This window comes from Geotrypetes seraphini, chromosome 6 (genome assembly GCF_902459505.1).
Source record: "Geotrypetes seraphini chromosome 6, aGeoSer1.1, whole genome shotgun sequence".
NCBI lineage: Eukaryota > Metazoa > Chordata > Amphibia > Gymnophiona > Dermophiidae > Geotrypetes > Geotrypetes seraphini.
This window is the reverse complement of record NC_047089.1, coordinates 221101377-221114947: the sequence shown is the minus strand read 5'-3', so window position 1 is coordinate 221114947 and position 13571 is coordinate 221101377. Positions and strand designations below refer to the sequence as shown.

Below are 13571 nucleotides of genomic sequence, written 5' to 3'. Positions count from 1 at the left end.
AAAAAATCTGCCCTAATATCCAGAAATATTCCAAGTACCTCTTCATGAAAGCATATTTCCTTCCCTTCATTTGGAGGGGGAACCCTGACAGGGAGACTATGAAGAAAACATAGGCAGGCCTACCTTGAAATAAGTACAGCTGCTTTAAAGAGAGCCTCTTTAACAGAATTGCCAACTTATTTCCATGCCGCCATGAGATGTTGATCCAGTCCTGGTTTCTGCCGCAATGCATGCATGGAATTGTAGTTCTCTTTGCCACAATGCTGTTTAAGAAATACGGAACTGTAATTCTATGCATGCAATAGGGTAAATTCAGGACTCAGTTAACAATTGATGAAATGAAGTTAGAAAGTGTTGTTAAGTGACTGAAGCCAGGGACGTGAGAACATTTTCAAAGGCTAAATCTTGATACATAAAACCACAGAAGGCAGGGTTGCCAACTGAATCCAGATTAAAAGGACAGGATTGATCTGGTCCTGGGTTTACCTTTTGAAGCATACAGGGACTTGTAGTTCTTCTGATTTCTCCATTGCAATTCCTTAGAAAAAGCAAGACTACAAAGCCCAGCATGCACTGGGGTAAACCTAGAACTGGATCAACCCTGTCCGAATCTAGATCTAGTTAGCAGCACATAAGAGATACACCCCAAAATCCAGTTGGGAAATTCAGCTTAAAGTTTCTGACAGGAGCAATTGGAACATCTTATTGTTTGGTGTTCCACAACTGCCAAATTATTCAGTTCCTAGTTTTTCACTTACTTCTCAAAGCAGTGTGATACTTGTAGTCTCTTGTAATCAGCGCTTACAGGTCCAGGAATACAATAGGATGGGGTTGACAGAAATCCAGGACTGGTCTGAAATTTCCCTCCTGGAACTAGGTAACTTGCCAACTCTGTGGGGATTTTTAACCCCTCCCCCAAGCTTCCCATTTGATAAAGATATGTGGGACAATAAAATTGATTGGGCCATGGCCGGTGATCCACCCTGTTCTGCTGCCTATGGTCTCTGGAAGCAGGTAATATTTTATTCCAGGAGTGGGCAACCTCAGTCCTGAAGGGCTACAATCCAGTCGGGTTTTCAGGATTTCCCCCAATAAATATGCATGAGATCTATTGGCATGCACCGCCTCCATTGTATGCAAATAGCTCTCATGTATATTTAGGGGAAATTGCATAAACCTGACTGAATTGTGGCCCTCGAGGACTAAGGTTGCCCAGCTCTGTCTTATGCAAACTTGTCCTTCAAAAATGATTTTAGCAACACTGTATAGAAACAGTGCAAAGAAAGTCAACAAGACAGATCCATTAAGGAAGGGGTTCTCAACCCAGTCCTCGGGGAAACACTCAGCCAGTCAAACTTTCAGGATATCCACAATGAATATTTATGAGAAAGTTTCATGCACTTCTTTGCGGGTATTCTGAAAACTCAACCGGCTGCTTGTGTCCCGAGGACTGAGTTGAGAATTCTTGAATTAAATAACCTGTGCTACCTGGGAGACCGTATTGAGTTGACACCATCGTAATACAGATGTAAGATCCAGCCAGGAGGCCTTACTTAACCTGCCACAACTCTTGCAAAGATGGATTATTAAGTTAACCTAACATAAAATCGGATTTCTATACCGCATAACCTTAAAAGTTCGATACGGTTTACAAAAAGTTAGAAAAAAAATATTAGAGAGAACCATGAGGATCTAATCATCTAGATGTTTTGAGAAAAGATGTTTTCAGGTGTTTCCTAAAGTGTGCATAGGAATTAGATGTAAATAATAAATGTCAAAAATCTTTATCGAGAGACGTCGCCTGAAATGAGAGAGTATGGTCATGAAATTTATTGCTTTTACAACCCCTGAATGATGGGGGTATGAAAAGGGCACGAGATCTTCTATTATTCCTTTGAGGAGCTAATGGGAATCTATTGAAGTTCTCCCATGGAATAAGCACCCAAGAAAGGTTGGAAGGGAGCAGGACTGCCAGTCCTTGTGGAAATCCTTAAAACTCCAATTTTCTCTGCAATCAGAGCATTGGTTAGCTTATGTCAGTGGTCTCAAACTCAAACCCTTTGCAGGGCCACATTTTGGATTTATAGGTACTTGGAGGGCCTCAGAAAAAAAAAAAAGCTAATGTCTTATTAAAGAAATGACAATTTTGCATGAGGGAAAACTCTTTATAGTTTATACATCTTTCCTTTTGGCTAAGTCTTAATAATAATATTGTCATTTATAGCTAAAGAGACATGATCAAGAAACTTTTATTTTACTTTTGTGATTATGATAAACATACCGAGGGCCTCAAAATAGTACCTGGCGGGCCGCATGTGGCCCCCAGGCCGCAAGTTTGAGACCACTGGCTTATGTGGATTTCTTCTCCTCTTATGTTCTCTGTTTAATGTAACATAGTAACATAGTAGATGACGGCAGATAAAGACCCGAATGGTCCATCCAGTCTGCCCAACCTGATTCAATTAAAAAAAAATTGTTGTTTTTTTTTTTTGTTTGTTTTTTTTTTTCTTCTTAGCTATTTCTGGGCGAGAATCCAAAGCTTTACCCGGTACTGTGCTTGGGTTCCAACTGCCGAAATCTCTGTTAAGACTTACTCCAGCCCATCTACACCCTCCCAGCCATTGAAGCCCTCCCCTGCCCATCCTCCTCCAAACGGCCATACACAGACACAGACCGTACAAGTCTGCCCAGTAACTGGCCTAGTTCAATCTTTAATATTATGATGGGAATACTTCTGGCGTGGGATGCGGGATTTCATGACAGGAATATCTGGCACAACTGGGCAGAGAAGGCTGTGTGTAATCAGCATAATTATGGTTGAATGACTGAATTTTTGTTATTGACTTACAAATATAGGGCTCCTTTTACAAATTTGCTTTAGCAATTCCCCCACGGCACATGCACCGAAGCCCATTCATTTCCTGTGGGCTTCAGTGCATTTTTTCACAAGAGATTTGCAACCACGACTTTGCTTTGTTTTAAGTATTTGTATTTAGATCCCATTCTCCCAGAAGAGCTCAGAACAACTTACTAGTTTACATACGTACATAATAAACATTACAGGGTAGAGCATCCGACAAGCTTAAAGATTCATTGAAACTGAACGGGGTAGTGTACTCCATTCTTTCAACTATTAAAATCTTAAGGATCCACTTGGACGGAGATCTATCATTAGAGGTCCAAATTAATTCTGCTATGGAAGCTTCGGACAATCAGACCCTATTTCAGCTTTAATGCATTCAAGGCTTTTGGTCCAATCCTTAGTCTTAAGCACTTTAGACTACTGCAATCTGATTGAGGCAAGAATATTGTTTAAGTTAGGTTGCACTTGTTACAAGACATTGCACGGTCTGGTTCCAACTTGCATTTCTGATCACTTTAAGTTCGTTGACAGAATGCGTTTTGCACAAAGTCTCAGACTGTTTGAATTTCCTTCAGCAAAAGGCTGTCATTAGAAAAGATTCTTTAATCGAATTCCGGCTTATCAGGTGGCTTTATGGGATAGGAATTTTGGCACTCTGATTCTAGGATCTTACTTAAGTTTTAGGGAAACGTTAAAAACTTATCTATTCTAAAAAAAAATTTTAAATAAGCTGAATTGTAATTCGCTGTGAATGTGCAGTATTTTAGAATTGTAAACTGCACAGAACTGTATGGAAGCTGTGGTATACACATGATTTGTTATGTTATTTTAGATCATGACCTGATAGGACAATACATAGGGGAGCATGATAGTACTCAAAAGCATAGTATTAGTTAATAGGATATGACAGGACAAGACCTCATACAGCATAGGGTGGTGATGTTATGAGTTTGGTTTGACATTGTGGTAACTAATAGAGCTTGACAGTACAGTAAAACCTTGGTTTGTGAGCATAATTCGTTCCAGGAGCATGCATGTAAGTCAAAGCACTCGTATATCAAAGCGAATTTCCCCATAGGAAATAATGGAAACTCAGACGATTCGTTCCACAACCCAAAAACTTTAATACAAAATACAGTACTGTACACACTTGTATTGCAAGACCTCGCTCGTTTCGAAAAGTCGCTACACTGTGGGTGAATTGGGCGTGATGCTTTTTATTACATTTAGCCGTGCTCAGCGTGAGATGTGCATATGTTTGTGCGCGCTTGAACTGCGGGTTCAGTTCTTGTGCTTGTATTATGTTCAGCTGCGCTCAGCGATGCGACGCATGTATATTGTGCATACTTGACATGACGCGCGTATACGTACTCGTACTGCAAGACAACGTATGTTTACCTAGTTAAAATTTAATAAAATGTTTTGCTCGTCTTGCAAAACACTCGCAAACCACGTTACTCACTATCCAAAATTTGACTGTAAATTATTGTGCCTGACAGTACAAAGCGTGGTAAGGCAGTACATAACAGAGCATGGCAGTGTATTAGGATGTATGACAGTACAGAAACCCCTCTGAATCCGTGGTTTCAGTACCCGCGGATTTGGTTATTCGCAATTTTTTAAATAAAACTCTGCATCGGACCTACTTAGCTAGTCTCCATAGAATAATGGCCTTTTATAGTTCTACAATTTTGTAAGCTTGAACCTTCTGCTAGAGATAGTTTCTGGCAGAAAGAGTTGGGTCCGCTTGGAAACAGTGATCATAACGTGATCAAATTTGAGCTGATTTCGGGACTGACATTGCAAAAGAAATCTACTGTAGAGGCATTTAATTTTGAAAGGATGACTATGATAAAATGAGGAAAATGGTTAAAAAGAAGCTAAAAGGTTCAGTTGCAAAGGTTAGGACTGTAAACCAGGCATGGATGTTATTTAATCTTCCGTCATCTACTATGTTACTATGTTAAAGGTACCATCATGGAAGCCCAGACCAGATGTATTCCACATATTAGCAAAGGTGGAAAGAAGAGGGAACGAGAGCTGGCATGGTTAAAAGGTGAAGTGAAAGAGGCCATTAGAGCCAAAAAAAACATCCTTTAAAGAATGAAAATAGGATCTGAATGAAGAAAATAAGAAGAAACACAAGCACTGGCAAGTTAGATGTAAAGCATTGATAAAGAAAGCTAAGAAGGAATATGAAGAGAAACTTGTCAATGAGGCAAAAACGCATAACAATTTTTTTAGATACCTCAAAAGCAGAAAACCAGTGAGGGAATCCGTGGGACCATTGGATGATCAAGGAGCAAAAGGGGCGCTCAAGGAGGATAAAGCCATTGCGGAGAGACTGAATAAATTCTTTGCTTCGGTCTTTATAGAAGAAGATGTAAGAGATCTACCTGAACTGGAAATGATTGTCAAGGGTGATGATGCAGAGGAACTGAAAGAAATCTTGGTGAATCTGGAAGATGTACTAAACCAAATCGGCAAGTTAAAAAGTAATAAATCCCCTGGACCGGATGGTATACATCCCAGGGTACTAAAAGAACTCAAACATGAAATTGCTGACCTGCTGTTAGTGATCTATAACCTGTTGCAAAAATTGTCTGTAGTACCTGAAGATTGGAGAGTGGCCAATGTTACTCTGATTTATTAAAAGGGTTCTAGGGGTGATCCAGGAAATTACAGACTGGTAAGCCTGACTTCAGTGCCAGGAAAAATGGTGGAAATAATTATAAAAAAATAAAATTGTGGAACAGGTACACAAACATCATTTAATGAGACAGAGTCAACATGAGTTCAGCCGAGGGAGATCTTGCCTCACAAATTTGCTTTATTTCTTTGAAGGTGTGAATAAACATGTGGCTAAGGGTGAGCCAGTTGATGTAGTGTATCTAGATTTTCAGAAAGCCTTTGATAAAGTTCCTTATGAGAGGCTCCTGAGAAAATTAAAGAGTCATGGGATAGGTGGCAAAGTTCAGTTGTGGATTGGGAATTGGTTATTGGATAGAAAACAGAGGGTAGGGTTAAATGGTCATTTTTCTCAATGGAGAAGAGTAAACAATGGAGAGCCACAGGGATCTGACTGGGACTGGTGCTATATAACTTATTTATAAATGATCCGGAAATTGGAATGACGAGTGAGGTGATTAAAATGAATGCAGATTGTGAAAAATTGCAGGCGGACCTTAGGAAATTGGACAACTGGGCGACCAAGTGGCAGATGAAATTTAATGTGGACAAATGCAAATTGATGCACATTGGGAAGAATAACCTGAATCAATTATCGGATGCTAGGGTTCACCTTGGGGGTTAGTGCCCAAGAAAAGGATCTGGGTATCATTGTAGACAATACAATGAAACCTTCCACCCAATGTGTGGCGGTGACAACAAAAAGCAAACAGGATGCTAGGAATTATTTTTAAAGGGATGGTTAACAAGACTAAGAATGTTATAATGCCCCTGTATCGCTCCATGGTGCGATCTCACCTGGAGTACTGCGTTCAGTTCTGGTCTCCTTATCTCAAGAAAGATATAGCGGCTCTAGAAAAGGTTCAAAGAAGAGTGACCAAGATGATAAAGGGGATGGAATTCTTCTCATATGAGGAAAGACTAAAATGGTTAGGGCTGTTCAGCTTGGAAAAGAGATGACTGAGGGGAGATATGATTGAAGTCTTCAAAATCCTGAGTGGAGCAGAACGGGTACAAGTGGATCAATTTTTTATTCCATCAAAAATTACAAATATTAGGAGACACTCGATGAATTTACAAGGAAATTCTTTTAAAACCAATAGGAGGATAAATTTTTCACTCAGAGAATAGTTAAGCTCTGGAACACGTTGCTAGAAGTTGTGGTAAGAGCGGGTAGCGTAGCTGGTTTTAAGAAAGGTTTAGACAAGTTCCTGGAGGAAAAGTCCATGGTCTTTTATTGAGAAAGATATGGGGGAAGCAACAGCTTGCCCTGGATCGGTAGCATGGAATGTTGCTACTCCTTGGGTTTTGGCCAGGTAGTGTGGACCTGGATTGGCCACCATGAGAATGGGCTACTGGGTTTGATGGATCATTGGTCTGACCCAGTAAGGCTATTCTTATGTTCTTATGATTGTATCTTGTCTATGCTGTCAGTGATTATTATTATTATTTTTTTTTTTTTAATACATCTAGTTGATTATCCTTTTGACTTCTATTTATACCTTTTTGACCTTATTGAGGAAGACGTCTGTGAGGTTTTGCGCTGCTGGTTGGGACTTTTGTTCATAAGGGTCCTTTTATGGTGATGTTATGAGGTTTTGTACAAGGCGAAATAGTTTCTTGTTGTCAGGGGTTTTGTTTTCTATTTCTTCTGCATAATAGTTTTTCTTAGCTTCGGCTATATTAAATTTGTATTTGTTGATCACTGTCCTCCATCTTGTTTTGTGGTCATATGTCTTTTCTGCCATTGTCTTTCCAGTCTTTGGCAGGTTTGCTTTTCTTTTCTCAGTGATTCTATGAACCGTAGAGAGGCTTTGGTGTGTTTTACCTTGCAGTGGTGTAAGGGGGGGCGAGATCGTCAAGAGTGTCTGTGAGAGATTTGTTCCAATTTGACAGCATTGCTTTGGCCAAGTCAGTTGTATCAGTTAGTGAGATGGCGACTTTGTTCCAGAATTGGGTAGGGTTTATTTTGCCTCTTACCAGTTTAGTAGAGTAGGTGGAATTGCTGGTTGTGTTTGTCAGTTGGAGACGTAGGTTGAATGAAAGGAGATAATGGATCTGACCAGAGGACCAGTTAGTATTAGTGCTGAGACAGGAGTGTGTGGAAGCAATGAAGCCTAGGGTATGGCCTTTTTCATGTGTCAGACCAGAGGTTTTGAGATCTATTTTGCAGTCTTCCAGCAGCATTTTGAAGTAGCGAGTGACATTATTATCAGAGGCTTCAAGGGGAAGATTTATGTCTCCAAGTATAAGCAATTATGGCAGACTAGACTCAAGATAATTTTTTGCAGGTTTGTGTTATTGCATGATTGAGGGCCAGGAGAGTAATATATCAATAGGAGACAGATGCTGCTCTTGTTGGTGTTAGACTAATCTTCAAGTTTTCAAATTATATATTCAAGGCCTACTGCCGCCTAACTTGGAGCACCACAGGGCCTTTGCTTCTATTCCTGAAGCTTGAATGTTTGATCAAAGTGTTTGCTAATACACTGTACTGAACTAGTTTCTACTTGTAAAAGCAGTTCATAAAACTGTAAATTAAATCTAAATACCACAGAGATAGGCATATGGTATCTGCACACTATCATACTATAGGATTGTGCTCTTCAATGCAAGGCCTGGGGGCCAATGGCAGCCTCTAGAGATCTCCATCATTTTTTTTATCTGTTACTCTCTGCCTTTCTACCCAAGTTCACAACAGAAAGGGAAAGTGAATGGGGGGAGCGGGGGAGGGGGGGGGTAAAGAGCCATATACTTGAAAGACAAGGCATTTCTCAATACATGAAAAGAATGCATTTGGAAAGGCCCACCTTCTTGAGGATATCTCTAATATTGAAGTTAAATGGCACTCATTAAAATCTGCACTTTTCCATATGGCATGGTGCCTAACTCTACTAGCGTGTAACTCAAAAGGGTGTGTGACCGTGGGCAGGTCAGGGGCGCTCTGAAAAACTCTGCATGTAGTTGGAGAATGTGACCTCGTTGCGCCAAACTTGGGCACTGGCATTTACACAAGGTTTCAGCGGGCATAAATCCTGACACTTAAAGTTAGAACACAAGAACATAAGCATTGCCTCTGCTGGGTCAGACCAGAGGTCCATTATGCCCGGCAGTCCGCTCATGCGGCGGCCCATCAGGTCCAGGACCTGTATAGTAATCCTCTATCTATACCCTTCCATCCCTTTTTCCTTCAGGAATTTATCTAATCCTTTCTTGAACCCCGATATCGTGCTCTGTCCTATCACACTCTCTAGAAGCTCATGCCAGGTGTCCACCACCCTTTGGGTGAAGAAGAACTTCCTAGCGTTGGTTCTGAATCTGTCCCCTTTTAATTTTTTCGAGTGCCCTATCGTTTCTTGCAGTTTTCGAAAGTTTGAAGAATCTATCCCTCTCCACTTTCTCTATGCCCTTCATGATCTTGTAAGTCTCTATCATGTCCCCTCTAAGTCTCCGCTTTTCCAGGGAAAAGAGCCCCAGTTTCTCTAGTCTTTCAGCGTATGAAAGGTTTTCCATACCTTTTATCAATCGCGTCGCTCTTTTCTGGACCCTCTCGAGTAATGCCATATCCTTCTTAAGGTACAGCGACCAATATTGGACGCAGTACTCCAGATGCAGGTGCAGGTATCGGCGCTAAGTGCTTTGATTTTTTTTTTCCAGCTCTGAATTTTGAACACTATTATCCACTATCTGGATACCATGGATTGGAAGAGTAGCTGAACTGCTGGGAGCCAAGCCTCCATCTTTTTCCCCTCTTCTCCACCCCTGGATCCAGTATTTGCCCCTGCCTGTGACCCAGCAAATCCCCTTCCCCGGTGTACCTCACCACGTTCGCAAGTGGAAGCAGGAACGTCCATCTGCTGCCTGCGCTGGTCTCTCTAGGCTTCCCTCTGCTGTGGCCCACTCTTGCTGATGTCACTTCCTGTTTCCTCTGGTGTGACGCAGCAGGGGGAAGCCTAGAGAGAGCAGTGTGGGCAGCAGGTGTGCATTGCTGCTGCTGCTGCTCATGAGCATGGTGAGATCGATAGTACTCGTGGCGGAATACTGTGCAACTGCGCAACACAGAATTTGCACAGATTACCCAGGCGTGCAGAATTCTCAGGATATCTACACAGAATATGCTTCAGTTTGGGGCAGGTATCCTGAAAACCTGACTGGGTGTTTCCCAATGACTGTGTTGAGCTGCTATGATTACGCTGTAACAGAAATATTGTATCTAGAATCTGCATCTGGATACTGCAGGGAATTGCTGTGACAGGTATAGTCATCAGATATGAATCTTCCACCTTTTATATTGCATAAATTACCTAGGTAATCACACATTTCTCACAAATGACTCATGGATAAGCTCTCATGAAGGAATTGGAAAACTTTGCCACACACCCTCTTATATTACATATTTATTTTGTAAAAATATTTACTCCTAAAATAAAATGTACCATGAGCGTTTTTGTTTGTTTTTTTTGGGCAGATTCCTGATCACTGGTAAACTGTAGAAGAGACATGTCAGCTACAGCGATAGAACGACCATGAGTCAAGCTGAGGATAAAACTAGGGATCTACCGTTTGGAAAGAAAGACCTTTTATTAGGTTATAGCATTCTTGCTTTAGAATCATAGAAACATGATGGCAGATAAAGGCCAAATGGTCCATCCACTATCTCCTCATCTCCCTATTGGCTAAGGCTCTTAACATTTGCATCTCCTCTTCCTATAGGCTAAGGCTCTTAACACCTGCATTGTGATGTCATAGAACTTTATGGTTATAGAAACATGATGGCAGATAAAGGCCAAATGGCCCATCTAGTCTGCCCATCCACAGTAACCATTATCTCTTTCTCTCTCCAAGAGATCCCACATGCCTATCCCAGGCCCTTTTTAATTCAGACACAGTCTCTGTCGTCGCCACCACCTCTTCCAGAAGACTATTCCATGCATCTACCACCCTTTCTGTAAAAAAGTATTTCCTCAGATTACTCCGGAGCCTATCACCTCTTATCCCCTCTCCTATGCCCTCTCATTGCAGAGTTTCCTTTCAAATGAAAGAGACTTGATTCATGCGCATTTACATTACGCAGGTATATAAACGTCTCTATCACATCTCCCTCCCTCCAAAATATACAGATTGAGATTTTTAAGTCTGTCCCCATATGCCTTATGTTGAAGACCGCACACCATTTTAGTAGCCTTTGATATACAATGGCTTTTTTGCTATGTTTACTAAACCCACAGAATGCCCTATTTTAATGTGTTAGAAATAAGAGTCCGTATAAGGCACCTGAACCCTACTGGGTGTAATTATGGCATTACATCTGAGACCTGTGAATGAGGATTCTACTCTCTGCCAGCCAGCTGATCACTGGCAGTGCCCTGAGAGCAATGGGGAGGGGCTTTACCTTGCACATACATGTTCTCAGGGGCTGTCATAATACGAAGAGAAGGCATCTGCAGACCGAAAGTTCTCCTCTCCTCACAGAATAACAGTCACTCAACATAGGAACCCAAAACTACCCTACTGGGACCATTGCTGGAGACAGACATGCCCAGAGTACAGGAGAAAATCCCTTGCTCAGCTTAACTTGGTACTGTAATTCCAGTCCAGACACTCCCCTACAGAAACCTGTTCAGTCTCACAGCTTTGCAATGAGGCGTGATAATACATCAAGAGGTTCAAAACTAAAAGAGGAGAAAAGGATTTAGAAAAAAAAAAAAATAACAACCAAGAACTAAAAATGAATTTCAGGGTTCTGCTCCTAGTCTAGGTTGGCCCTGGTCCCATTTTGTTCTGGGTTTAGTTGCTGTCATTGTTGCCGTTCGTCCTGTCCCTGTCTCTCGTTACCACAGATTTCAGGCAGGCAACTGATTTAGCTCACTAACACTAGCTGGTCTCAGAAGACAGCTTGATGGATGATGGTGGTGGTTGGACAGTGAAAACATTTTATGCTCGTTCCCTTTTTCCCCACCTAAGTGTCAAACTTCTACTCACAATGCACTTCTGTGACACCTTGGAATTGTCCTGATACTCATGAGAGAGAGATGCACCCCTTCAAGTCTTCAATTTAAAAAAAAATGTGGTGGTCTTACAATGAGGACACAGTTGTCCTCCATGTAGAGGGGAACAGAGAGAGTAATGAGTGTGAACTGACTGGGGGGGGGGGAGATTGAAAAAAAAGTGCTCATTAAAATCTGTCCTTCATCTCCTGCCCCTCTCACCTGTTGGTGTTCAGGTACCTTTATGGTTTCCTGCTTCAGTCCCTGAAGGGTGTCACTTACCTTCCCCTGGTTACAGTCACTCAGGCAACGCCAGTACTAGACTACGCTTGGAACTGCTTCTGGGATGAATGCTGTGTCTTCGGTCCCCCCACCTCCCCTGATCAGAGATAAGTCTTGCTTGTGGAGTGATCCTGTTGCCAAAAGCAGGTGAAACTCTGTCTGTACACTGTACAGGGAAGGGCTCTGTACACCCATGTGATGAGAGACAGCCAGAAAGCATACTCCCTGCCACAGCTGCTCTTACTCACTGCCTTTTCTCAACATTGAATGCCTCAGCTGTGATTCTGCCTTCCCCTCTCCAAGAGACAGTCGCCTCCTATAGGTAGCACAAGATCTCACTCATTCTGTTTCCTCCTTGTAGGGTTTAGTTTGGACACAGTCGTTGGGGGCAGTTCTAGATAGGATGGTGCAATTCTGGCGCCCAAAAAGTGAACATTAAGGGGTTCATTTTCAAAAAAGAAAAATGTCCATACAATGGCATAAAGTGGCACTTGGACATCTTACTGGCCAAAGTGTCTAAGTAGTCGTTGCAAGTCTCATATTAACAATATGCTGACAATGTTGTATTTTTCTTTCCAGTACACAAGTGGGGGACGGATCTGCAACACTCTATAAATGGTTATACAGTATGTCAAAGATAGAAAAATGAATGAATGGTCACTGTCTGTGTTTAAATTTAGGAACAGAGGTGATGCTCGTAGGGAGAAGTGGGGAAGAAACGTGGCTTGATTCCTTATGTGTGTTAGGAATGACATTACCTATTAAGAAGGAAATGAGAGTTTTAGGGGTTGTTCTGGACTCAGGTCTAACCATGAAATTACAAATTGTCAAGTCTATAAAGGCATGTTTTTGGTCAACTTCATATGTTTCATCGCCTTAAATCATTGATCATGACCTATGATTTTAGAACTGTTCTACAAGGGATGGTTTTGCCGAGGTTGGACTATTGCAACATCCTCTACCTTAGAATTTCCAAGACAAGAAGAATGTTACAATTGATACAAATGCTGCAGCCAGGCTAATTTGGGGGTGTCGATAGGAAGACACATATAACACCAATTTTTGAAGAAATTACACTGGTTACCAGTTATGTTTTGAGTACACCACAAGGTTATTTCTGTGATCCATCAAACTGTTTATCATCAAACACCGTGGTCTTTTCAACAAGTCATTGTGAACTATAAACCAAGCAGATCTTTACGATCTGAAAATAAAAACCTATTAACCTCAAGGAAGCAAGGTTTACTATGCAGACACCAGAGCAATGACGTTCTGCGTAGCGGGTGTTAAGATGTGGAATGCTTTGGTGAGTCAGTTGCGACGATGTATCGATCAGTCTCAATCCAAGAAACAGCTAAAAACCCAATTGTTTGTCACCACATTCCTAAGCAGTTCTGTTGATTTAAAAATTTTAGTTTGTCATAATTATTATGTTTGTTTTAACTGATGTGAACCATTTAGTTTTTAAGCGGTATCAAAAATTTTTAAATAAATACATTTTTGAAACTGACTTTCTAGATGTCTTACTAGACTTACTACTACTATTTATCATTTCTATAGCGTACACAGCGTTTTACATTTAACATACAATGGACAGTCCCTGCTCGGAAGAGCTAACAATCTAATTTGACAGACAGGACATCTCAGGGTTAGGGAGATTATGGTAGAGGAAATGATACAGTGGGTATAGGTATCTGGCAGCTGTGAGTGGGAGTTAAAAGTTGAAAGCAGTTTTTAAAAAGTGGGCTTTT

At 41.3% G+C, this 13571-nt stretch overlaps 1 protein-coding gene across 4 annotated transcripts in view; it reads right to left on the bottom strand.

Moving 5' to 3' along the window:
• The window catches only part of PDLIM2 (PDZ and LIM domain 2), a 103837-nt gene extending 91889 nt beyond the window's left edge, over positions 1–11948 (bottom strand). Inside the window, exon 1 of one of the 4 annotated variants that reach the window (XM_033950328.1) lies at positions 11821–11948. The gene's annotated coding sequence lies outside the window, so the exon portion shown is untranslated. Of the gene's footprint in view, positions 1–38; positions 217–758; positions 892–11820 lie in introns of those variants that run through there. The other 3 variants (XM_033950321.1, XM_033950327.1, XM_033950325.1) reach the window with 3 other exon arrangements.
• Between the last annotated feature and the right edge of the window lie 1623 nt (positions 11949–13571).